This window comes from Prionailurus viverrinus, chromosome A2 (genome assembly GCF_022837055.1).
Source record: "Prionailurus viverrinus isolate Anna chromosome A2, UM_Priviv_1.0, whole genome shotgun sequence".
Taxonomy (NCBI): Eukaryota; Metazoa; Chordata; class Mammalia; order Carnivora; family Felidae; genus Prionailurus; species Prionailurus viverrinus.
The window spans coordinates 58,980,502-59,006,462 of NC_062562.1; the positions used below are offsets into that span (position 1 = coordinate 58,980,502).

A 25,961-nucleotide genomic window follows, 5' to 3' on the forward strand; every position below is an offset into this window, starting at 1 on the left:
CAAATAGCCAGAGTAATATGTCCAGCCCCACATGTGTTTCTAGAACCTTGCTACTGCCCATCAGGACACAGAGACTATTTCTTATCCCTTTAAGCCTGGAGGCCTTTGCAACTGTCTTGACAAATAGTATGTGGCAGAAGGGAGGTTGTTTGGCTTTCCAGGCTCTATCAGAAGGGATGATAAGGTTTCTTCCTGGCTCTCTGTCAGGCCTCTCAGCCCTGGAAACCAGTGTCCACGTGGTGAGGAAGTCCTGGCCACGTGGAGAGGCCGTGTGTGGATGTCCTGGCTGGTAACCCCAGCTAAGACTTCAGCCGAGAGTTTGCGTCAATTCCCAGAAATGTGATGAGCAATCTTGCAGATCACTTCGGCTCCCAGACTTTGAATCACCTCAGCTGATGCCAAGTGGAGCAGAAGCGTAGTATCCCCACTGAGGCACACTCATATTGAAGATCTGGGAGAAAAATAAGTGTTGTCACTGTTTTAAGCCAGTAAGTTCTGGCGTATTTGTTATGTAGCCAACGCAACCAGAATTTCTCTATTTACGCCAGCTATTGGCTAAGTAGGCCCTGAGGATAAGACGGGGAGTGGGCTATTTCCCACACCTAAGGAGATCATAATATATTCAATTCAACTGAAAAAATTTAAACAATGTAAAAGAGGGTGAATAACCCACATACTCACTGGAGCCTTAACATTTGTTCTTGTCGACACGGTACCCTCAGACTCAGCTGTGGATGGCCCTCCCGAAGGGTAGGAGGCACGCTGGTGGGTCTGCTTCTCTGGGAACGTTTGGTCAGATTGTGCTAGTGACAAGGGGGTGATGAGAAGTTGGATGCTTTTGCCTGTGTTGGCCCCCTTTGTGGTCCGGTGGTCCGGGTAGTGTCTCACTTCTGCCCGCTCCAAGTCTGGCACCCGGGGGCTGGGGAGCAAACACAGCTCTCTCCTCCTAAGTGTGGACTGAGTGGGGATCTAGGAAATGTTTGTTGAGCTGGGCTGGAGAGCCATGCTCCTAAGGCTTTAAGAGGCAGGCTTCGGACCTACAGGGCAGGCAGAGCTACTGGGCTCTGGAACACGGTTGTCCAGTGACAACCAGAAATGCAAAGCCCCTCCTGACCCACATGAAGCAGAAGGGGGGTCACCTTGGGGAAGAGTGTGGCCGCTGTGAAGGAGCTCTCGTGAGCCTGGAACGGGGGCAGAGGGGCCCACGGGGAGCACGCAAGGGCTGAGCTGCTGACAGCTGGGTCCTTCTCTGCCCCGGTCATAGGTGGGAGCCAGGCAGGTGTTCGTGCTTGGGCTGAGGTTGGAGATGAGACCTTGGAATGACCCCTGAGGGGTGGGGGGCCGACTGAGCAGTGTGAGGTTATTCCTTCAGTCATTCAAGAAAGACTTATTGAGGGGCACCTGGGTGGCACAGTCGGTTAGGCGTCCGACTTCAGCCAGGTCACGATCTCACGGTCCGTGAGTTCGAGCCCCACGTCGGGCTCTGGGCTGATGGCTCAGAGCCTGGAGCCTGTTTCCGATTCTGTGTCTCCCTCTCTCTCTGCCCCTCCCCCGTTCATGCTCTGTCTCTCTCTGTCCCAAAAATAAATAAACGTTGAAAAAAAAAAAAAAGAAAAAATTTAAAGAAAGACTTATTGAGCCCTCATCACCGGCCAGGCACATGGGAATGCAGAAAAGAACAAAAATAGTCAAAATCTCTCCCCTCAAAGAGCCAACCTTCAAAAAAAAAAAAAAAAAAAAAAAAAAAAAAAGAAAAAGCCAACCTTCTCATGGAGAAAGGGAGACAATGCATAAACATCCCAACAGGCAGCAGGCTGGATGGAGAAGAGGCAATGGCAAGAAAGCTGAACCTTGGTAAGGGCACCACGGAGGGTCTGGGGTGGGGGAGTTGTTCTATCGTACAGAGTGGTCAGCACAGGTCTTCCGGGGAAGGGGACTTTGGTCCAGGGACCTGAAGGAGGTGATGCTGTTCGTGTACCTCTTCCTGGGAGACGTGCTGTCCAGGAGCCCCGGGTGAAGTGGGAAGCGGTTAGTGGGTTTTGGACCCAGGATGATGTGGCAGCGTTCTGGATGCTGGGAAGAGGGGCAGGGTCGCATGTACATGGTGAGCCTTTGCTGGGCGCCACGGGTCATGAGACAGGGAAGCCGGTGAGGGCCCCAGAGGTGACTTTGGCCTGAGCACCCGGGAGCGACCAGAGCACGCGGTGAGTGACCGCTGGGCTCTGGAGGAATTCTCAGTCCCTGGCCAGGGCTTGGCGGTCACTCAGCAGGGCTGTAGCGCGCCCGCACATTTGAGCCTGCAGCAACCTTTATTGCTGTCGGGGAAAGAGGACGCAGACGTAAATCATTTGTTCAGTCATTTATTCACCCAGCAAACGTGTACTGAGCTCCTACTATCTGCCGGGCACGTGGCAGGAACTGGAGGTCTGCGGTGGTCTCTGTCCCCATGGAGCTCATGGCCCCTTAGGGCAGAGAGATGTGAATCAGATGTTGACTGTCACAGGGAGTGAGCAAAGGGCTTCGTGGACAGAAGCACTAGAGGGAGGCCCCTCCAGGGTCCATGTGAGCTGGAGAGGGTGAAGCTGAGGCGGGGAGGAGGAGGGCAGAGAGGTGGCAGGGATGATGGGGTTCTGAGGAGCAGAGGGGTTGGGGACAGGGACAGCGGGAAAGCCCAAGTCGGAAGGCTGAAGCAGAGCCGAGCCAGCAAATCAGGATGAAGCAGGACCCAGAGGAGCAGTGACCCACGTGAAAGGCCAGAGGTCAGGAAGGCCCCGGGGAGCTCAAGGAACTACGTGGAAGTTTCCGTCAGCTTTTGCCCTGTAACAAACGGCCCCAAAATGTAGTGCTTAAGACAACAACCACTGAATTTGCTTGTGATTCTGTGACTCTCCACCTGGGCCCGGCAGGGCTTGCTTGCGTGTCTGGGGTCAGCAGGCAGGTTGTTGGAGCTGGGGGCCTCGGAGGTCCTGGGTGTGAGAGGGCTCCCCCCTGTTCCCCTGTGGGCCAGCCTGGGCCTGTCCCGCCGAAGCTGGGCAGGGGTGTGGGTGGGAGCTGCAGGGCCTTAGGAAGCCCAGGCTCAGAGGGGCACAACCTCACTGCTGCCACGTTCTGTGGACCAAGGTGAGTCACAGGCCAGCCCAGACTCAAGGGATGGAGAGGCAGCTCCACCTCTGGACGGGAGACCCAGAGGGATGACGTCACGCTTGCCGTGGTCAATGGGCTGACCTCGAGAGCAAGGAGGGGTGTGGGGTGGCCGCAGGGGGTGGAGTCTGTGTTGTGCAAGGGGACACCACTCACCTGGGGACTTCAGCTCATTAACATCTTTCAAAAGTTGGGATGGATTGGAGCAGACAAGAGCACATGTGGGAAGAGCCGTGGCTCTGGCCTCTGGATGAGAGGGAGGTGGTGTGGACAAACCCCAGGGACTAGGGAGGGAGAGGCTGAAAGAAAATCTAGAGGTCCCGGTAGATGGTCGGCTGTGGGGCCAGGAAGAGGGTGTTGGGGTGACTTTTCAGGATCTGGACCTCAGAGTTCCCCGCCCAGATGGCTGGGAGCCTGCCCCCAGACCTGCCCCTCCAGGAGGGAGGGTGCATCACAGGAGTGTGCGCCCTGAGGCCCAGGAGAAGCAAGGGTGCTGTTTGTGGATGTGGATGTGGATGTGGGTGTGGGCAGAGCGTGGGCCCCAGTGTTCATGCACGTGTGTGCTAGCCCTGAAGCTCTGGACGGGGCCGGGACGGGAGGAGAAGCAGGTAGACAGCGCCTCTGTTTCCCTCTCACCCCGGGTTCCACAGATAGTAGGGGTGAGCCTGCTGGGGTCAAGGGAGAGCAATCACCGAGGGTTGGTGGTGTTTCAGAGACATTCATGTGGAGCTACAAACCGGTGGCTGGGTGCAAAAGATGGGAATTCAGGGGAGAGGTCCCGGCAGGAGACGGAAATTTACAAGTCACTGGCAAAAAGACGGCAGACAAGGCACGAATACAGATGAAGTCACCTGAAAAGGCCGATCCCAGGGCATAGCATTGCTCCAAAGTTTTGATGAATTTCAATGAGAGCAGGGGGAAAAAAAATGGTTCTCCCCTTGGGATAAATATCTTACTTGAAAGAGAAGTAAATATCAGAAAATGGCTGATTTCGTTATTTGATGAGATGAAGAAGGCCTCAAATCTGTTGCACGTGGACAAGGAAGATAAAAAGAAAAATCAACAAAGTCCAGGCGGTAATACTGGAATAATGGCTGATGTACGAAAACGGGAGATGTGGTTGACAGGCATCCAGAACGCGGGAGTCAGAAGCTCGGAGGCCTGTGGACTGACACAGGAGTTCCTCTTCAGGGCAAGACAGATAATTGCAGCATAGAAGCCAAGGGCCTTCGGGGGAGGAAAAAGCAAGGAAGGATGTAAGCCAGCGTGGATGAAAATACGCCCACTAATAAACCAAACCAAACAAACTTGAAAACTCAGTGGTAACATACAGCTGGGACATGTTTACATATTTCGCAGAAAAATGCTGAGCCCCCAGAAGCTTGCTGGCAGAAGACAGAAATTATTTTTAAAGACATGAGCTTCGGGGCGCCCGGGTGGCTCAGTTGGTCAAGCGTCCGACTTCAGCTCAGGTCATGATCTCACAGTCCGTGGGTTTGAGCCCCACGGGCTCTGTGCTGACAGCTCAGAGCCTGGAGACTGCTTCGGATTCTGTGCCTCCCTCTCTGCTCCTCCCCCACTCATGCTCTTTCTCTGTCTCTCAAAAATAAATAAACGTTAGAAAAAATTAAAAATAAAATAAAGACATGAGCTTCAAACTGCACCCCTGAGAAACAGCCCCGAGTGACAGAAGCCCTCCGGGAGCAAGAGTAAGACAAAAGGATTCTACAACCAGCTAAGTAGCATTCCTGATCCTTTCTCAGAGTTGGAGTTATTGTCTGTCCCAGCCAGCTGCCCCTGGCATTTTTCTTCTCTATTTAACAGATGGGGAAACTGAGACCCAAATATCTGGAGGCCACACAGCTGGCAGGCCTCTGAGCCTCTGGCAGCCTCTTCCCCTGCATGGTTATGCCTTCCCCAGTGGTCAGTATCCCCTACATGTGGGCCCCCCTCTGTCACCAAGCATCCTTCATGTGACAGCTACTCTTAACTCCTGTCAGTCAACGCTTCCTCCAAGGCCCTGGGACGCAGGCTCCCCCTACCTCTGGTCCCATGTCCAACCCTGCCTGCCTGCTCTGTTGGGCAACCCGCACCATCCCAAGGGGGTGTCAACGCTTACGCTCCTGAGCAATGCTCTGTGCCCGGGGCCGCCACCCTCCCGGGTAGCGATCATCCCGGCTCTCACCTCCCGTGCGGGGTCAGGGGTGGGGAAGTGGGACTGCCTGGCGGTCAGACCCGAGCTTGACCTTCTGGGCCTCTGTTGCCTCGCATCTCTGATGAGGACTCAGTCTTCTATTTTCTTTACAGATGTCCTCCCTCAGGATGAAGTTTGTGACTTTTTTTTGTCCCAAACTTATGGTTCTTCAAGAGCCTGGGCTCTGGCTTCAGATGGCTTGCCTTCAGATCCAGACTCTGCCATCTTTCAGCTGTGTGACCGGGGGTGAGTTCCTTCACATCTCTGTGCCTCAGCATCCTTACCTATAGGACCGGACCATGAGTGCACCTGCTGTATAAGGCTATGTGAGCATTAAGTGAATTAATACTGGCAAAGCTCTTGGAATAGAGCCTGGCCTGGGCTAAGCTCTTGGTCCTGCTGTGTGTCCTGCTGGATTCACGCCGCGGCCGCTCCCCTGCCTCAGACACCCTCATCCATCTTACAGAGTCTCCAAGTGCTCTCCTGGCTTCCACCTTATACAACCTCGCCCCTCTCCTTTGACTCTCCCTGTGTTGCTGTGGCCACACTAACTTCCTTGTTTTCTCAGCTACCGCAGGCCGGCTGCCTCAGGGCCTTTGCACCCTATCCTCTTCCCTTCCCCTAGAAAGACTGCTGTCACTTCAACAAGCCCCACTCCCAGTGGCCTGTTCCAGACTGCCTCCTGTGTCTCTGGCCTGGCGCTCCTGAGCACAGCACTCTATTTCAGTTCTTCTCCACCGTGTATGCCCCTTCTGACCTCTCCTATCATTGCCTGTGTGGGCCTTTCTGCTGTCTGTTTTCTGTCTTCCCCGATAGAACACAAGCTCCTTGAGGGCAGAAGTCTTTGCCTGTGTATTTGCTGCCGTGGTTCAAATGCCCAGGTGGTAGCGGACACGCAGCAGTGACTCATAATGCGACTGAACTGGGATGTTGTGTCTGAGGTGGGCACATTCTTCAGGGCCTTGCACGGAAGGCGGAGGCCTGCACCCCAGAACCCCGCCTGACTGCCACACGCCCCAGCGCCCGGCCCACAGTCGGAGGCTCACTTCTCGGGCCCCTAGCTATTCTCGCCCCCGAATTCTCCTGGTTTCTCCGACAGTGGCAACACGCCCAGTGCTGTATGGGACACATTTGCTCTTGCAACAAGTGGCCAGAGGCACAGAATAAAGTCCCGGTGAGGACCAAACCAGATAAAGAGCCATTTTCAGGCAGCTAAAGAGGTCTTGCTCCTGAGGATGAAGGACGGCCTGAGGCTGGGTCAGTGTGGAGGGCCCAGCCCTGCAGGGGCGAGATAGTGATCCCTCTCCCGGCCTACAAGAGGAACGGGAGCCAGAGCCGGGAGCGGGGCAGGGCTACTGGTGGGGCCGGCAGTAAGTGGGCAAAGGGGTTAGGAGTGGGTTAACCCAATTCCCTTTGATTCTCTTATCAAGAGCCAGTGATGCACCTTGCAGATGTTAACCCAACTTTAAAAATGCAAATATCCTTGACCTAGCTCCACCCCCCCTTCCCCTTCCCCTGCCCCGCCCATTATGCTACAGGGGGTCACCTGCACAGTGGAACTGAAGTATCAGGGAATATCCACTGTATCCACACAGAACAACCCCAGGGAGATTGTTAAGAAGTGTGTGTGTGTGTGTGTGTGTGTGTGTATTAGAATCCACTTTGTGTATTAAAGATGGACACGCTTTTCTGCTTGGCAAACCCATGGAGATGGCCTCAGGGTGGCCTCTGGGCAGGGGCACTGCGGGAGGGGGTGACAGTAGGAGGCACACTGGCTCTTTATTGAACACCCATTTCCACTTTTTGACTAACTTACTGTGTGCATGAATTACACAGAAAACTCTGCTACCCTGAAAACAAACATAGGCGGCCACAGTCCCAGCAATGGGCATGCTGGGCACACACTCACTCACCAGGCACGGACTTCCATTCCCTTCCTGCCCTGCTCGGGGCTCAGCACAGGGAGGGTGCCTCGGGCATTCTGTTTTGGTTTTAAATGTTTTTTTTTTTTTTTTTAATTTTAGTTTTTGGGAGAGAGAGAGAGTGCGTGTGTGGGAGAGGGAGGGGCAGAGAGAGAGGGAGAGAGGAGTCCAAGCAGGCTCCGTGCTGTCAGGTCCAATGTGGGCCTCGATCTCACAACCGCGAGATCATGACCTGAGCCAAAACCAAGAGTGGGACACTTAACCGACCGAGCCACCCAGGCGCCCCTGGTGCGTTCTGTTTTGAACCAGGGAGAACCCATTCATAAGTCACCAGGAAGCCGACTGAGAGAATGTGGCGGCCCTGGACCATGCGAGCCCAGGACCGCAGATCCGGGGCTGAACGGCAGGATAGTGAAGAGCTCTGTGCAACTCCTCGCTGGCCTTGGCTGGAAACAAGCCCTTCCCTCTGGCCTGCTGACCTCTGCTCCACTGCCTGTGCTGACCATGCTACGGACACACTGGTGTTGTCTCGGTCTGTCTCACCTCAGTGCCTTTGCATGTGCCGAGCTCTTGGCTAGAGATGCTCTCGTGTGATTCTCAGCCTGGCTGGGCCCTTCCGTGTAAGAGAAGCCTGTCTTGACATTGCAGTATAACTATGCCTTCTGCTCCTCTTTTTTCCCTGTCTCAGTCTGTGGCTGGTTTTCTTCAACCACGTTACAGGTAAGCTCTCTTCCCGACAGGTGTTCCTGTAAGCACCAGGGAGCAGGGGCTGCGCTGATCATGTCTGCCGCCTTCTCCTCAGCACCCAGAACGGAGCCTGTACCTGGTAGCTAGAGCACACACACCTGTCTCCTTGATGCCATCCCTCCCTAGCCCTTCTGCCCTGATTCTCATGGCCCCAGAGCCCACAGGAGTCGGTAGCGGGAGTCCTCTCACGGCCCCCAGTATACCCACCCCATGTGGCCTCCCCCATCTCCCCCCAGCCTCACCTGGGGTCAGTACCGGTGTGCACAGGCAGGGCAGGAAGCCATAGGGTCCCGGATGGGACATCCTCCTCCCTGGATTCCCTCCTCCCCAGTAAGATGGGGACAAAAACAGTCAAGAGAATGATGCGGTGAGCCAAGGGAGGGAAAAGCCAGAGAGGAGAGAGCTTGGGCAGGTCCCAGGGAGCGGGGACGGGACAGCAAGCAGGATCTGGCCATCTGGAGCGAGAGTGCAGAGAAGGGAAGCAAGGACCCTTGTCTGCAAACGCAGTGGACCCCCCCCCCCCACTTTAAAAAGTACCCGTCCTCTGGAGCAAGCCTGAAAGGGACTCTTCAGGGGACAGTGACTGTCTTGGTGCCTGCAATGAACTCCGATGTTTTCCTTCGTTTCCCTTTCGATTGTACCCTTCGGTTTTGTTCCGAACAAGGCTGATTGCACTTCACTAAAGGGATCGCCATGACCCACTTACTGGGCTCTAACTTGCAGCTGGACGTAGAGGTCAACACGTCTGGCAAGCGAGTATGGAGAGAAGGTGCCATCCAGGCCTGGCTCTGCCGCTTCCCGTGCCCCTCCCCCCAGCACGTTGGGGTCGGGGACATGATGAGTGTCACACACCTTCCTCCATCCTGCTGGGTTGGGCTGGTCCCCCCACCCCAGATGCCACCCCAGGCTGAGCTCGGCCTCTGTCTGGCCTCTGTCTGTCGTTTCTTGCTGTGCCTTAGGAACATTCCAGCATAATCCCCTTTAGCTCAAATGCCACACCTGGGTGGTGACACACCCAGGGCGCCCTGGTGTGGATGGACCAGCAGGGAAGAGCCCTGTCCCGACCTCCAAGGGTGCCCTGCTCCCAGCCACTCCTCTGCTCTGCGCCCCACTCTGCAACCCCTGGGCTGCCCGTGGTCCGGTGACGGAAGGGGGCACCTCACACAGCCTGCCCTGCCCTGGCGCTCTGACCAGGGGACGCCTGCACCTTCCTGGTGGGGAGATACTCTGAGTGTCCCGGCTGCCCACGGTGCCTGTGTGCCTTGACACCTGTGCTCTCCCCTCACCCACCCTGGGCCCCCACCACGTCTTGCATCTTGTGTTTTCTGAAGAGCCCCCAAAGTGGAAAAAAGCCCTTTCCGCAGGAGTCTAATCCAACCCAAAGGCTGGTCCTGGGGTTCCACACTTCATGTTCCCAAGGCCATTTCCTCTGCTGCTAGCCCACCCCAGCCAGCGCTGGCTCTCACCTGGCTCTTCCATTGGCCACACTCCGCTCCCCACCCCCGTCAGGGACCTCTGCTGTGTCCTGGAGGCTGACCTTGCACCTCAGAGGGGATGTCTGTGTGGTTGGGCCAATGAGAGGCGCTGCAGACAATGGGAGGTGGGAGCGGAGAGGGGTGAGGCGCTTCCCCTGAACCAAGGTTCTGGCCCGCTGCTGGCCCCTACCTTCCCACGCGGTTCCTCCAGCTCCTTCCGGCCTCGGTGGGGGTGACTGGTTGTGGGACTGCCCCTCACCTGCCCCACCTGCGCGGAGAGCCCTGTCTTTAACTCAGTATCACCCTTTTGAGGGCGTTGTCTGTCCTTCGGGGACTCTGGCTGACTGACACACCCCAGACACTCCCTTTTGCATACAACAGCAGGATAGTCTTTTAAAAACCTCAGTCTGGTCCAGTCTCTCCTTCCCCTAAACACGCCGTGGACTCCCACTGTGCTGAGAAAACAAACAAAAATCTTTATTTCCATCTACAACAGCCTGGCGTTAAACTGCAAGTTGCAGCCCCTCAGGGGGTCAGGAGGTTAATTGCAGGGGTTGCATTCCTTTCCTTTCTTTTTCCTCCCTCCTTTTGAGGAGAGCAGAGCAGAATAGACAGAATAGAAAACCCCAGCACTCAGTGCTGGGAGTGCGGGTTAGGTGATGGGGTGAGACTTTTGCTAACACACAAGCTGGTGAAGCCGGAAGGTGAAGTCTCACCGTGGGTTGCGGTGTGCTGAATGTTGGAATCCCTGGCCTTCTCTGGCCTCCTCTCCATTGCTCCTGCCTCACCCCAACAACTGCCTGGCTCACAGCCTCGGCTTCCTGTCAGCGCCTCAAACCCACATGCTCTTTCCCTCCTGAGGCCTTTGCATGTGCTGTTCCCTTGGCCTGGATTGCCTTCCATTGGCTCCTCCTAAGAACTCCTCCTCACCCCAGTGTCACCTCCTCAGAGAGGCCCTCCCTGGTTGGCCACCCTGAAGCAGCTTCCCTCTGTCTGTCCTGGTCACAGGACATTGGTTCCTTAGAACCTCCATGAGGACATAAAAGCTGTTGGGTGAGTATTAGTAACTGTTCCTAGCACTTATTCGCATGAGGAGTTACGCCATGTCCCTTTACTCCTCTTCTTGCTTATTCCCACTGGAATAAAAGCTCCAGAAGATGGGCTTTTGCCTCTAGTTAATGGCTGTCTCCCCAGACCAGTACTGGGTACACGGTAAGCACTGCCGTATCCCTGGGCCAGTACTGGGCCTACGGTAAGTTCTCCATAAATGCGCGCCAGGTAAATGAGTGGATGAAGTGCTCCTGTAACAGAGAACAGGGAGGTTTCAGGGAAGCACATCTCAGGATGCCTTGCATGTTTGGCGACCCTGGGTGGGGGCTGGGACTCAGAGGAGTGGGTGTGGGTGAGATGGCTGAGGGTCCTCGAGCCTCAGGCTTCGGCCCCTTGCCCGCCCTGGGCCCTGCTTGTGTCAGCACCTACGGCTTGCAAGGTCCCACACAGCCCTGACCTGACAGCTGGAGCTCCCTATGGGTCCCTGCTCCTGGGATGGGTCCCTTCCTGTGGCAGAAACATCGAGGATAGGCACCAGGAAAGCCCCCATCCTGCCTCTGCTGTGTGTAGGTGGTGTCACCAGACACGTTCCTTTGTGTGGCTCCCCCTTCAGCTGAGAAGTCAGGATGGAAAGCGATACGTACTGTGAGGACCGAGGGAGATAGTGTGCTCTGCTGAAAGACTGATGTGCAGTGTGACATTGACAGTAAATCATCCCAAACTGGGGGCAGAGAGGGTGCCCGCCGGTTTGGCCAGTTGAAGAAGTAGCTCCTGGGTCCCACGATGGCTCATCCATTACATGTCAGTGGTGGTTCCTGAAATGCCATTGTCTGGACCCTTCCCCCACCCCCAACCTGGTGGCTTCTCCCGAATCCTCTTCTGTAGGGCAAATGCCTTTGGAAAAGGCCGTGCGATAGGGCTCAATAGGGCTCCTGCTCGGCTCACAGTGGAAAAGAGTTTTTCTTGAAGGTGGGGATTATGCAAAAGGCCAACTCATGACAGGAGGAAGTGCTGAAGCCGGGAGAGTGTGCAGGGAAGACTGGTCATCCAGGGATGGCTGGCCTTGACTTTTAGACACAGGGGACGTCCTAATCTTAGCACACACCCATCCAAATAATCCCAGCTGGACTAAAGAAGCAAGTGAGAACACCGAACCGTGACAGCACTGGAAGCAATGCAACAGGGCGAAAATGTGACTAATCCACAGGTAACTCTGAAAGAGAGGAATTTGCTAGATATGACCCCAAAGGCAGAATCCTTAACTGCATTTGGCTCCATCAATCTAAAAAAAAAAATCCTGCAGCTTCAAAACGTGGCTGGTCACATCCCTGGTGCATAGAGTTCACGCATCCTTCCTGTGTAGCTCCTACACACCGGTAAGAGAAATATCAGTATCTCTATACAAAGTAGAGATAGGACTCCACGAAGAAACACAAACTGCCAGTAAAATATAAACACAGGAAAAAATGCAACTTCACCAATAATCCAAGAGATACACATGAAAACAATGGCACTTTTTAAAAAACCTGACACACTGGCAAAAACTGCCCAAAATGTTGTCACTTTTTATGAAGTGCTAATATTCAGTACCGACCAGGATATTCGAACTTGGGGATTGAGATTCATTGATGGCAGGGATCCAGATTAATATAATTTTTGGAGGACAAATTGGTCAAAGAAACCAAATCTAAAAATACCCCTTGACTCAGAAATCTCACTTTTCAAATTTATCTTTAAGAAATAGTAGGATAAGTACACAAAGACTATTGCAGTTTTGTATATATGAAAATTTGGAAACGATGTAAATGTCCTTCAAGAATGGATTTGGTAGGGGGCACCTGGGTGGCTCAGTTGGTTAAGCATCCAACTTTGCTCAGATCATGGTCCCATGGTTCATGGGTTCAAGCCCTGCGTCGGGCTCTGTGCTGACAGTTCAGAGCCTGGAGCCTGCTTCGGATTCTGTGTCTCCCTCTCTCTCTGCCCCTGCCCCACTCATAGTCTGTCTCTCTCTGTTTCTCTCAAAAATAAATAAACATTAAAAAAAATTTTTTTTAAAAAAGAAAAACCAAATTTGGTAGGATCCCTATGTTATACAGCTGAAACTAATATAACATCATATGTCAACTATGCCTCAATAAAAAATAAAGATACATTATTAAAAAAAAAAAGATTTACCAAATATAGAATACTAGGCAACTTAATAAAAGTAATTGCTATTGGGGCACCTGCGTGGCTCAGTTGGTTAAGTGTCTGACTCTTGATTTCAGCTCAGGTCATGATCTCATGGTCATGGGATTGAGCCACACGTCAGTCTCCATGCTGGGTGTGGAATCTGTTTGAGATTTTCTTTCTCTCTCATTTTCTTTCTCTCTCTCTCTCTCTCTCTCTCTCTCTCTCTCTCTCTCTCCTGCCCCCCCCCCCATTTGCTCTCTCTCTTTCAAAAAAAAATTAAAATGTTTAAAAGTATCTGCTTTTGGGGTGCCTAGGTGGCTCAGTCGGTTGGGCGTCTGATTTTGGCTCAGGTCATGATCTCATGGTTCGTGAGTTTGAGCCCCACGTCGGGCTCTGTGCTGACAGCTCAGAGCCTGCTTCGGATTCTGTTTCTCCCTCTCCCTGTGCCCCTCCCCTTTGCACTCTGCGTCTCTCTCAAACATAAATAAACATTAAATTTTTTTTTTAAAGTAACTGCTATTAATTTATCATTATTGGCACAGGAAGAGGTACACAATATATTGTTCTGTTTGAAAAGGCTCTAGAAACAACCCAAGTGTCCATCAATTGATGAATGGATAAGCAAAATGTGATAGAATATGGTTCAGCCTTTAAAAGGAAAGAAACGCTGTCACATGCTACAACATGGGTGAACCTCAAGGACATTCTGGTTCATGAAAGAAGCCAGTTACCAAAGGACATATATTGTATGATCCCACTCTTATGAGGCCCCTGGAGTGGTCAAACTCACAGAGACAGAAAGTAGAGGGGTGGGTGCAGGGGCACAGGGAGGGGAATGGGGAGTCAGTGTTTAATGGGGACAGAGTTTCAGTTTGGGGAGATGAAAAATTTTGGAAATAGACAGTGGGGATGGTTGCACAACAGTGTGAATGTACTTAATGCCACTGACTGCACATTTCAATGGTTAAGATGGTCAATTTTATGTTACATGTTTGTAGTCACGAGTTTTACAAAGTCTCTAAAATAGTATGTATGATGTGTTTCCATTTTTGTAATATAGCAAGAAAACGTTAACAATGATGGGATTACAGATGAGCATTTTCTTCTTTTTTATACCTGTCTGTATTTTCTGATTTGAGGGCAGTGAGAGCATTTACTACTATACTAATAAAAAACCTATTTAAAAAATTACATACCAAGTTGCACAATCAAACGATATTTTTTTTTCTGGTTATAGAAGTAGTATATATTCATTGTAGAAAATCTGGAAAAGTGAAAAATAGAATGCTAAAAAAAGATCACTTGTAATCCCATTATTCAATGTAAATACTTTCATTTAAAAATTTTTTTTAGGGGCGCCTGGGTGGCTTGGTCGGTTAAGCGTCTGACTTCGGTTCGGGTCATGATCTCATGGTCCGTGAGTTCGAGCCCCGCGTTGGGCTCTGTGCTGACCGCTCAGAGCCTGGAGCCTGTTTCAGATTCTGTGTCTCCCTCTCTCTCTGCCCCTCCCCTGTTCATGCTCTGTCTCTGTCTCAAAAATAAATAAACGTTAAAAAAAATTAAAAAAAAAAAAAGAAAAAAAATTTTAATGGTTATTTATTTTTGAGAGAGAGAGAGAGAGCGAGAGAATGAGCAGGGGAGGGGCAGACACACACACACACACACACACACACACACACACACACACACACACAGAATCCGAAGCAGGCTCTAGGCTCTGAGCTGTCAGCACAGAGCCCAATGCAGGGCTCGAACTCACGGACCTTGAGATCATGACCTGAGCTGAAGTCGCATGCTTAACCGACTGAGCCACCCAGGAGCCCCTCTAATGTTTTCTATAAACATATATTCTTTACATAATCACATATAGAATAACTCCTACATAAATTTTTCATCCTGCCTTTTTTCACTGTAACTTTTATCAAATAGTCTTGTGAAAACCCAATTTAAATAGATAAATGATATTCCACTACATGGAATGGGGCATTCCCCATTGGGGGGTGGGGCATTGTTCATTATCACTTTCCTTTGGCTGGACATTCATTCAGTGGTTTCTAATTTTTCTCAGCTGGAAGCAACATTGGGAAGAACAAGCTTGTATAGAAATCTGCCGACAAATCCGATCACTTCTTTGTGATCAGTTCCTAAAAGCAGACTTACAGACTGAAAAGTGATGTCTATATTGCAAGGTTGCTTTCTGGAAATGTACCTCTTCCCAACCAGTGTTATAACTTAAAATATCCTTGTCAGTTGGATGAAGATGGCACGTTTTCATTTGTGTTCTTTTGATCAGTGGTGACGTTAGGAATTTCCCTGTGCACACACTGGCCATTTGCGCATTCTGTTTACGTCTTTTTTCCACTTGGGTCACCGTTTTCCTTGTTGTGTTTTGAAATGACAAGGAATTCCTCCCTGAATCTGCCAGGTGGCTATTGTCAGGCTGGCGTGGTGCCCGCCCAGTGCTCTCGGTATCTTCGTGTAAGTCCAAGATTCTGACACAGACCCCCCTGCTTACCTGTGAAGCCTGCCCTGTGGGTGCCGATCAGTGGTCACTTCCCAGCCCCACTGGTTCCCTGTGGTTTGCTTGGGACCCAAGATAGCTAGTGACTTCCTGGACTACCAGGATAGGCACCTGGGGAAAGGAGATGGGGACCTCAAGTACAAGGGTGGCTTAAAAAGCACACACTAAACCTCGAGGGCTTTAACTAGGCAGGAATGACTCACCAACTCCCTGTTATCCATCAACATCTCTCTGCCTGAGCGAGGAGGGGCCGGATTTCACTGGGAAGGTGATTTTGATCCATCTTCGTTTCTGCATGTGAATTCAATTCCTTCCATTGAACCGTGGCTCTGGCATTTTTCTCTCATAATTTCCATCTGTTGCTCTGATTTGGTTCTCAGGTGTGTCCATTCTGCTATTCAGTCTTGGTTGGGTTTTCATGATTACTGTGAACGCTTACATTTTCGAATGTTCTTTCCTGTTCTCTGAATGCTCCTTTTTCATAGTGGTTGGTTCTTGTTTTACAGGTTTGCTATTCCCGTGGTGATAACAACAGCGCCTGCATCACAGAGAAGTTGTGTGGCTTAAGCAAAGTGGAAGTTGTAAAGCACTTAAAATAATGCCCAGCATATAGAAAACACTCATAAATGCTAGCCCTTAGCTCCAAGCCTGGTGTATAACAAGCACTTAATAAAAGTTACCTGACGTATTAGCATCAGTTCATAGAAGCTTTTCCAAGAAAGCTTGGGAGCTCGGGGGCTGTGTCAATGGCCTGGGGTACATTGCTTTCCCCCGGCCTCCCAGTACAGTCGAGGGAGCCACCCACAGACTGATTTCACCTTTCCTTCCCCAAGACTGTGCCTCAATGGCCTCGAGAGACTATTGGTTCAGAGTCTTCCACTGAGGACCCCTCAGAGGCTATTTTGGCCAAACGTTTGGTGCAGAGGAGAAAACAGTCCCACAGAGTATATATAGTGACTCGCTCTGATCTCTGCAGCTGGAGATGGGAAAGGACTGTAGGTGTCTGGCTTCCCAGCCCCACTGGCAGACAGACACAAACCTGGCCACACAGCTCACACCCCAACCTTGTTTTCTCCCAGTGACAGTGGCTCCTTCTGCGTGGTAGCCTTAAAGGGCAGAGGCATCCCTCCCCTTTTTCTTTCCCCTTCCCACGGGCTAGAGCCCACGTGTAGCTGTGAGTCGTCATGTGGGAGAAGGCAAGGCCCTGCAGGGAAGGGGCCTGGCAGGCAGCAGTCTGGCCTGGTGGGTGGGTGCAAGATGGATTCCTCTCTTATTTACAACACTGCTAGTCTCAGAGCCAGTGTCACATCTTTGTCCTGGGCCTCCCCCCTCCCAACAGTGGGCTGGAAGCTTGGCTCAACCCCAGGCCTGTGCCCACTTGGCTGCTGGTCACTACTTGGACCTCCAGAGCCATGCAAGATCCCCTAGGCCTAGGTGCAGTGGGATGGTCCAGAGGTGTGGGGGTAAGGACAGTAAGGACTGAGTGACAGAAGATGCTGAAGAGGCGAATGCCAGGTGTCACTGCTGGAGCTGGGCTTCATCTGTCTCCTGCCCTGCGAATTGTGTGAGGTCCGATGCCCTGACCCACCCCCTCCAGGCTCCCACCTGACACCTTGCTAGGGGACCCTCTCTCCAGACCCTTCTCCTTACTGCCCCTTCCCAGGGTTTCAAAGCCTTCTCCAGGAAGCAGCAGACGCCTCCCAAATTCCCATGACCTTGTTATTTTCCGGAACCTGGGCACCATCTCCTGCCGGCTGGGCTGCATGATTTCTAGTAAGTGACTTCTCCATGCCTCTGTTTTCCCATCTGTAGCATGGACCAAGTAGGAGGAGGACTATGGGGGTTAAATAAAGTCACCTGTTTAAAGAGATTAACACAGGGGCACCTGGGTGGCTCAGTCGGTTAAGCTTCCGACTTCAGCTCAGGTCATGATCTCACAGTTTGTGGGTTCGAGCCCCGCATCGGGCTTAGTGCTGACAGCTCAGAGCCTGGAGCCCGCTTCAGATTCTGTGTCCTTTCCTCTCTCCCCCTCCCCACTCATGCTCTGTTGCTCTCTCTCTCTCTCAAAAATAAATAAACATTAAACAAAATTAAAATAGATTAGCACAGCGTTGGGCATACTTCCTGCCTTCCCCTTGCCCACTTGACTTTTGCCCAGGGGACTCCTGCTGTTTCCAACCAGTGGGCCCATTAAGTTGTATCCCATGCAGGGTTGCCGAGCGCCCCCCAGAGGAAGCTTCCCTTCTCCACTGACTTGCTAGGCCAGCAGCCAGCTTGGATGATGATGCTTCCCCCTTCCCGGGTACACGGAGGTGGGGTAGATGCAGCACCGAGAGCACTGGTGGTCTTGTGAGGACTGCTGGTCCCAAGACTGCAGGCTGGTGTGAGGTCTGATGTGGGGGTCCGCCTCTGCTGCATCCAGCCGTTCTGGCTCCATCCTGACTCCTGACAGGGAGATCCTCTCAGAGTGGCAGGGAAGGGTACAGGTGGCCTGGGAGGAGCGGCAGGGTGAAGCGACAGTGGGGACGCTGTCCCGGGGCCAAGCTCCACAGCCTGGGATGGGAGAAGAGAAGTCTCTGGAGCGAGATAGGTCTCAGTTCTCTTTTTGTCTTTGCCAGTGCATTTGCTGTGTGACCTTGGGTGAATTGTCCACCTCTCTGGCCTCAACTTTCTTTTCTGTAAAACGGGAAGAGTCAAGATGTGCGCGCTGCCCCCCGTGTCACAGCACCGGGCCTGGCACGCCGCAGACCCCGCCCTCCTCCACCTGTCTCAGAGTGTGTGGCTGTGAAGGGTCCAGCATAGACCCGGCACATGGTAAGTCCACCCTCTTTCTCCGCTGCCCTCTCCGGCAGCCTGGGACTGGTGAGGCTGTTTGGCACCCCTTACCATGAGGCAGATCTGGGCTTCCTGCCTTCGCCGGTGGTGGTAGGTGTCAGCAGGAATTGGATGACTAGGGTGGGCTGGCCGCTGTGATTGGCCGTGCTGCCTCCATGACGTGAGTCCTCAGTGTGACCCTCACTGAGGGGGCCAGGAGCAGGGGCTCGAAGGCCTCCTTCGCCTGGTGGCCTGGCTCATGTGTCAGCGTTGGGACAAGTGTCTACCTGATTTCAGCAGGCTGGCAGCTCCTGCATTAGGGGAGGGGCTGCATCTCAACACTCCCTTCTAGCCTGGTGTGCACTGTCCAGTGTGGTGGCCGCCAGCCGCATGCGGTACCTTACTGGACAACAGGCATACATGGAGCATTTCCTGCCTCACAGAAGGTTCTAGCGGATAGTGCTGCTCTAGATTTCTATACAACTTCACTCCATGAGCTGGGCGCTGCGGCGGTCCCCGAGATGGCTGAGAAAGGGTCCAGCCCCCAAAGAACTCATTCACTCACTCATCCTACAATAATCAAGGACCTTCTAGGTGCCGGGAGCACATGGTGATGACCAAGGTGGACCTGTTCCCTGGCTTCACAGAGCTTCCTGTTCTACAGGTAGCCAAATCTCTGCCGTTAACAGAGACTCAAAGTAGTCTTGGCTTAAACAAGCTACACTTTTGAGTTTTCTCTCCTTGAAATCCCACGCTGGTGAGGCAGTGCACTCTGAGGCTGTTTGGGTCTGTATTCCTCCTACCTTGTCCATCCCTCCAGCAGACAGCATTGGCCTTGTCTGCCCGCATTCCAGCCAGCAGGGAGGAGGGAACATGGAAGGAGGCACATCCCTTCTCTTCCCAGGGGAACTCAGAAGGGTCAGCCATCACTTCTGTGTACATCCCATTGGCTAGCTGCAAGAAAGGCTGAGGAATGCAAGCTTTCTTTGGGGCAATACTGTGCTCTGCTGAAAACTGGGAGTTCTGGGAAGGGATGGATAGGGATCTGAGGACTGGCAATCTTTGTCCCAGAGAGACAAGCGTGAAAGAAATGAACACACATAAATGGATAAACCTTGAAAAATTCTTTGAAGGAGAGGCACATAGTGTAGGGAAAACATATAAAGGAGGTCAGGTAGGCTTCCCTGAGGAAGTGACATCTGAGCTAACAGGAAAGAGGGGTTAGAGGGCTCACAGTAAAGGAACAAAGGCAGTGGCGGGTGCAAAGGCCCTGTGATCACAGGAAGCATAGCACACTTCGGAAACTTAAGAAGGCCTGGTCCACAAAAGAATACGCAGAAATCTATGGACAGGGCAGATACAGTCCCCAAGAATGGCCCTTAGAAAGGAGCTACGTGGTGTTGGGACTCAGATACCTACTCTGTTCCAGGCACCTTTCTAAGGTTTCTGTGTGTGTTAATGCGTTTAACCCTTGAACAACCTATGAGACAGCTACCCGGGCCAGTTCTCATCTTCAGAGAGCAGATGCCAAGAAGGGGTTAGACGTGCAAGAGGCTCGTGGGGCAGTGCCTGTGGAGGATGAGGGGAAGGAAGTAGGAGCAGGAACTGGCAGGGAGAGCCTTCTATCTGGGTGTGGGGTTGGCACCCATGAAAGGAGAAGGGAGGAGGGAGGATGAGGAGGGAGAGCCTCGGGCTGCAGTGCAGCCGGGAGACAACTGGGCCACACTCGGTGGAAAGCCCCAGGGGTCAGCCTGCCTGTGGGGAAGCGGGGGTCAGGCAGGAGCGGCGGCTCCAGTGCCTAACATCCTGGCTTCTGGGTGAAGCTCGGCCAGATCCCCAGGTGGGGCTGCTGCTGGAGGCGGTCACTCAGCAGTGCTCCGTGTGGCAGCCCTTTAAGAGAGACTGAGCAGGACACCTGCATGGCTGAGGCACGATTGCTGCTGTCCCCGCATCGTAGGTATGGTGGCCCACAAGGGGAAACAACGCTCCTAGAGTTACGCGGCTCGGGGGTGGCAGGAGCATGATGTGAGCCCAGGCAGGTCAGTGCAGAGTCCTTGCTGTCCTTGGGTGGGACAAGTGGGGCAGGAGGCGCGTCACTCAGAGCCATGGATGCCCGGGGAAGTTAGGGCGCCGACCTTTTACTGTGACCATGGGGAGCCAGTGTGGGCTCTGAGGCAGGAGATTGCTCTGCCTGGCCACCTGCGTCCCCCCGCAGCATGGCCATCCTGCTGCCCCCACACATGACTAGGTGGGAATTGCTGGATGAAGCACTGGGTGAAGGGGGTGGCGGGATGGGGGCACCCTGGGGGGTTATGATGTTACTATATCCCCCCCAATTCGTACGTTGAAATCCTCAGTACCTCAGAATATGTACTGTATTGGGAGACACAGTCTTTACAGAGGCAATTGAGGTAAAATGAGGTCATTGGGGTGCCCACGCATCTCACCTGACAGGTGTTAATAAGAAGAGGAGGTTAGGGCCTGGCCCACGTGAAGAGTCGGAGAAGGCCACCATCCACAGAAGGAAGCAGAAGGAAGCAGGATTGCTTCATCTTGATCTCAGACTTCTGGCCTCCAGAACCGTGCGGAAATCATGCGTGTTGTCTGAGCTACCTGGTCCGTGTTACTTGTCACAGCAGCCTGGGCTTACTAGTACCCCGGGGCAGAGGGGCAGGCCTAAGGGGTTTTCCTTGGGATGCCTGGTGACGTCTGCGAGCTGTCAAGGGGAGATGTCTGGGGAGGATCTGGAGCTGGGGGCTGGGGGGAGGCCAGGGCCGCAGACATCCCATGCCTCATGGACGCGGTTTATGGGACCACACACAGGGCTCCTGCCGGGGAGCAGAACGGCAGAACTGGCGATGCCCACCAAGCATGTTCGGGACAGGCCCTGCCAGGCCTCGTGTCTCGTCCAAGCCATCTGGCTGTGGGTGTCCCAGGCCCTGCGGTGGGCCCAGCCCCTCAGCCAGGCCTCGGGAGCCTGCCAGGACAGGGCCGCACGGGACCGAGGGGGCAAGTGTGTGCGGACCCTGCCGTGACCGTGTCATTGGCCCCTGCGAACAGGCGCCCCCTCTGAGCATCATTTCCTCATCTGTGATGCCGACCTCTGGGGTGCCGTGAACACACAACAAAGTGAGCATCTTTGAAGTGTGATGCATGCACCTCCATATTATTAACCCGAAAGCTGGAGATACCCAGCCAGGAGGGTTGCCCCCAAACGGGCCTGTGGAAGAGAGACTTTGGGCGAGGATGGGGGAGCGGTGGGAGGCAGAGGCTTTCTGGGCAAAGGTTAGGAGAGGGGGGGCTTCAAGCTCTGCCAGGCTCCCTGAGAGGAGCCACGCCCACTGGAGAGACACAGCCAGCTGACAGTGACCCACAGGGGACAAATGCAACGTCACGTTCCTCCCATCCTCACCTGTCACCAGTACCTCTCACTGGCCAAACCCTCTCGGAAACCAAAGGGCCCCCGTTCATGGTCTGTGCAGATAAGCCTCTGGGGGCACAGAGCAGGGGCAGAAGGGCAGAGAGAGATCTGGAGGGGCAAACACAGAATGTGCAGCACACAGAAAGGGGCATCATTCGCTTCCTTTGTAGATACAAAAGAGACAAGCATAGTGTGTACAATTAGGTCACATGGAAACAGAAATGCTGAGTGGAACTGAGGCCGAGTGCAATTTTACTCTTCATTTCATGCCTTTCTGCGGTGCTTCAACACTAATATAATGTGCAGGCATTACTTTTAAGAGGCTCAAGAGGTGCCCGGGGGGCTCAGTCGGTTAAGTGCCTGACTCTTGATTTCAGCTCAGGTTGGTTATCTCAGTTTCTGAGATCGAGCCCTGCGTCAGGCTCTGCGTTGATGGTGTGGAGCCTGCTTGGGACTCTCTCTCTGCCTGTGCGCTCTCTCTTTCTCTCTCTCAAAATAAATAAATAAACTTCAAAAAAGAAAAGAATTATTCAAACAAATGGCTTGGATGTCAGTCCAAGTGGCTTGGGCTTGCACCTGCAAGGGGACAGAGAATCTACACCTTTGGTTCCATCCACAGTGTGGCCACTGTTTCATAGGCTTTCTTGTATTTTCCGGCATTCCAGAGCACGTCCTGGACTGCCTCCTCTCCAAGGGGGCCTGGACATACGCTTCTCAGCAAAGTTGCTCCCTCCTCCCCAGGAGGGGCTCCTTGCTGCCCTGTTAGATCTCATTTACTGCCATTATCCAGCTGCCCCCTGGGGGGTTGCTGTGTGCCAGGCTTCCCATTCCCCAGCATTGCCCAGTGCTGCTAACCGCCTGTCCTCAGTCTCTGGACCTTTCCAATGCCTTTTCCCATCTATTACTGTTTTGGCTCCTCCAACAACCCTGGGAGGTAATGAAGTCAGGGGTCCTGGCACCCATTTTATAGATGAGGAAGCTGAGACTCTGATGGGCAAAGTAACTTGGACAGACTCTACCAGGACCGGAGGCCAGGCTGCCATAAACACAGTCCCGTCGGGCTGAGACCCAGGCTGCCTCCCAGTCTGGAATTCTAGCAGATGCCAGAGAGACCACCATTTATGGCAGAGATGGGGAAGAGGGAAGCTGAGGAGCCCTCTGTCTCCTGGAGCTGTGCCTGTGTCCTCGAAACAGGGAAAGCTGGAGCCCCTGCCCTAGAGGTGAGCCCCACTTCTGTCCCTGGGGTCTTTACAACCGTTCAGGGCTGGACAAGCACCAGGGACTCGGGTCCTTTTCTGTGGGAGATGATGTACAAGTAGGGAAGGAATTAATTGCGTGGGAACATTGGGGGTTTTCATTGCTATGAAGAGAAATATTTCTTTCTCTTTGTCATCTGTTTGGAAAACCACTACCTGGTTTCTTTTTCTTCTAACAGAGTCTCCCCACAATATGGGGAGATTTTTTTCTCCTTAGATACAGCCATACCTAACTGCTCAGGTGGACATTCAGCTACTTAGGCTGCCAGTATCCCCACATTCACTCATTCATTTATTTATTTTCTCAACAAAAGTTTACTGAGGCCCTACTACATGCCGGGCACAGTGCCACAAAGGATAGGCATGTGAGACCTGGTCTTGCCTGGAGGTGGGAGAGGTTTTTGCGGGACTATGTCCCCAAGAAAGGTAAGTTTGAGCTGATGGCTGACGGATGAATATAGTTCACCAGGCCAAGGTGGGTGCTGGAGGGAGGAGGAGACTGAAGCAGAGAGAAGGCACCCTGTACAAAGGCAGTCCTTGGAAACTAGCTTGAGGGTGCTCTGGGTCTCTTTGGGGAAAACCGTTCTAATTTCTCCAGTGGCCAACTCCTTAACTCATTTGGGGTAGGTCCCTCAGCCCTGTTGAATTCCTCTCAAGCCGACCTTTTTGCTTTAAGTCAGAAATTCATTAATTCAACAACTGAGCACTTACTATGTGCCTGATGCTAGAAATATGAAGGGAACAGGTGGAGAGAAATCACTGCTTTGGTGGCGCTTACATTCTATTAGAGGAGACAAAAACAAATAAAATATAAAATATATAATACATTAGCAGGGAATAAATGCCAATTAAAAAGTTAAACAGGATAGGGGAATAGGAAATACTAGGGAGAGTGTTAACATTAAGAGAGAGAGAGAGAGAGAGAGAGAGAGAGAGAGAGACAGAGTGCAAGTGGGGGAGGTACAGAGAGACAGGGAGACACAGAATCCGAAGCAGGCTCCAGGCTCCCAGCTGTCAGTGCAGAGCGCGACTCAGGGCTCAAACTCACAGACTCACGGACCGTGAAATCATGACCTGAGCTGAAGTCGGCCCCCCAACTGAGTGAGTCACCCAGGCGCCCCAGGGAGAGTGTTAACATTTTAGACTGGGTGGTTAAGGCAGGCCTCCCTGAGAAGATAACATGCGGAGAAAAGCCTGAAGGAGGCGAGAGAACCATGTCATTTGTGTGGAAAGAGCTTGTACAGGCAGTGGGAAGAGCACATGCAAGGGCTCTGAGGTAGGACTGTGCCTGGTATGTTTGGGGAACTGCAAGGAGGCCAGTGTGGCTGGAATGATGTGAGCAAGGGGAAAGGAGTAGAGTGTAAGGTCAGGGATCTAATTTTGGGGGGGAGGCGATCCTGTAGGGCATTGCAGGCTGTGATGCTGGGAACCCCTGGAATGTTCTGAGCCAATGAGAGACATGATCTGACTCAGGTTGTAACAGGAGCACCTTGGCTGTCCTTCAGTTTCTTCCCCTCCCCCCAGTTTTATTGAGACATAATTGACATGCAGTATTGTATGAGTTTAGTGTGTACAACATAACAGTTTGACACCTATTTTGTGAAATAATTACTGTAGTTTTAGTTAGCAGCCATCATCTCCTATAGATATAATAAAAAGGAAACGAAAAAAAAGGCAAAAAAATTTCCTTCTGGTGAGAACTCTTGGGACCCACTCTCTTAATCACTTTCCTGTATATCACACAGCAGCACAGTGCATCATGTTGCACATGACTTCCTGGGACTTAGTTCTCTTACACCTGAAAGTTTGTACCTTTTGATCCCCCTTCTCCAAATCCTTCTCCCCTGACCCTCTGCCTCTGGGACCACAAGTCTGATCTCTTTTTCTATGAGTTTTTTTGTTTGTTTGTTTTTAGTTTTTAAAATTTCACAGAGAAGTGAAGTCACACAGTATTTATCCTTTTCGGCTTTTCAGTTTCTGACCACCTACGTGCTGAAGCTGCTATGGATGTATTTCACCTTTAACACCAGTGTCCCCTAACCTGTCCCCCCCCTCCCCAGCCCCTGCCACCCCCAGCTGGGTTTGGCTCCTGGTGGCAGCAGGAGCCACATCCCTGGCCCCAGCTGGGTATACAGGGAGGACCACATGACCCAGGGGCAAGCACCAGCCTGGACTTAGGAGCCCAGACCCACAGCATTCCAGAGAGCAGGGAAAGGTCCTGGCTATGAGTACGCTGCTCTGGCAATACACTGGGAGAAAAGTGGAGGGAATGCTCTCTATCTCCCAGGCCAGGAAGGGAAAGGATGTCAACTCCTTAGAAGGAGCTCTGCCCACGTGTCCCTGTGTTGCCTGGAAAATGCCCTCCGGGGGGCAGGTGGACAGGCTCTGCCTCACCCCCTCCTCTCTCCTTACCAGCCGAGTCACCCGGGGAGGACCCGTGGCCCCTCACAGTCCATGTCTTCATCTGTAGGCTGAGGATCCAACAGGAGTGTGAGTTAAAGGGCGTTAGCAGGGTGCGTGGCACCGTCGGCTCACTGCCACCTCTTGGTTAAGTTCCTCTGGGCCTTGCTCTTCCCACCTCCGCGCGGAGTGCCAAAGCGTCCCGGGACTGCTGCGGACCACAGCAGCCTGAGAGTGAAGCACAGGTCGGTCCTCAGGAAGGTGGCCCAGACCTGGGGGTGTCACTGATTCGAGTCAGGGGTCAGACGCCCTAGGCCGTCCTGGAGGCTGGGAGGCTCCGAGGCAGCGCAGCGAGCATGCACTTTCCCGAGGGTAACCGTGATCGCTAGGCAGAAACACCGTACCGTATTTCTCCAACAGTACGTCCCCAGGGTAACCCCCCACTTTATCCGGCCCACAGCCGGAGGCCAGCTGCGGGTACCGGAATGGAGGTGGGAGTGAGGGTGGCGGTAGAGGCCAGACCTGCCCTGGCGGCCTCATGACGCCCGCCCCCTCCTGGACTCCATTTCTCGCGGGGCCCACGGCCAGTTTCCCGTCCTCACCTGGGGACCGACCTGCAGAAGCGACGCCCGCGGACTGCGCGAGGCCACGGCCGGGATGGCGGGAGGGGAAGTGGCCGGAGAGCCCGCGCTGCGCGCAGCCGACAACTCCCGACGCCTGAGCGAGGGGCTGGGGGCGGGACCAGGGCCGGGGCTGGGGGCAGGGCCAGGGCCGGGGCCGGGGGCGGGGCCGAGGCGGGGCCGGGGCCGGGGCGGGGCGCGTGACGCGCGGCGCGGGCCAATGGGGCG

At 53.2% G+C, this 25,961-nt stretch overlaps 1 long non-coding RNA gene across 4 annotated transcripts; it reads right to left on the reverse strand.

The window, feature by feature from the left end:
* Positions 1-2,361: 2,361 nt before the first annotated feature.
* LOC125147867 (uncharacterized) lies at positions 2,362-25,823 on the reverse strand. Of its 4 annotated transcripts, none has more exons than XR_007145335.1 (4): positions 25,716-25,823; positions 25,126-25,498; positions 15,426-15,760; positions 2,362-4,368 (listed from the first exon to the last, which is right to left on the reverse strand). It is a non-coding gene; the product is annotated as an uncharacterized LOC125147867 (long non-coding RNA). The 4 variants fall into 4 exon arrangements; XR_007145334.1 differs by adding an exon at positions 17,477-17,775 and having other exon boundaries at positions 25,126-25,822; XR_007145333.1 differs by adding an exon at positions 17,477-17,898 and having other exon boundaries at positions 25,126-25,822.
* Between the last annotated feature and the right edge of the window lie 138 nt (positions 25,824-25,961).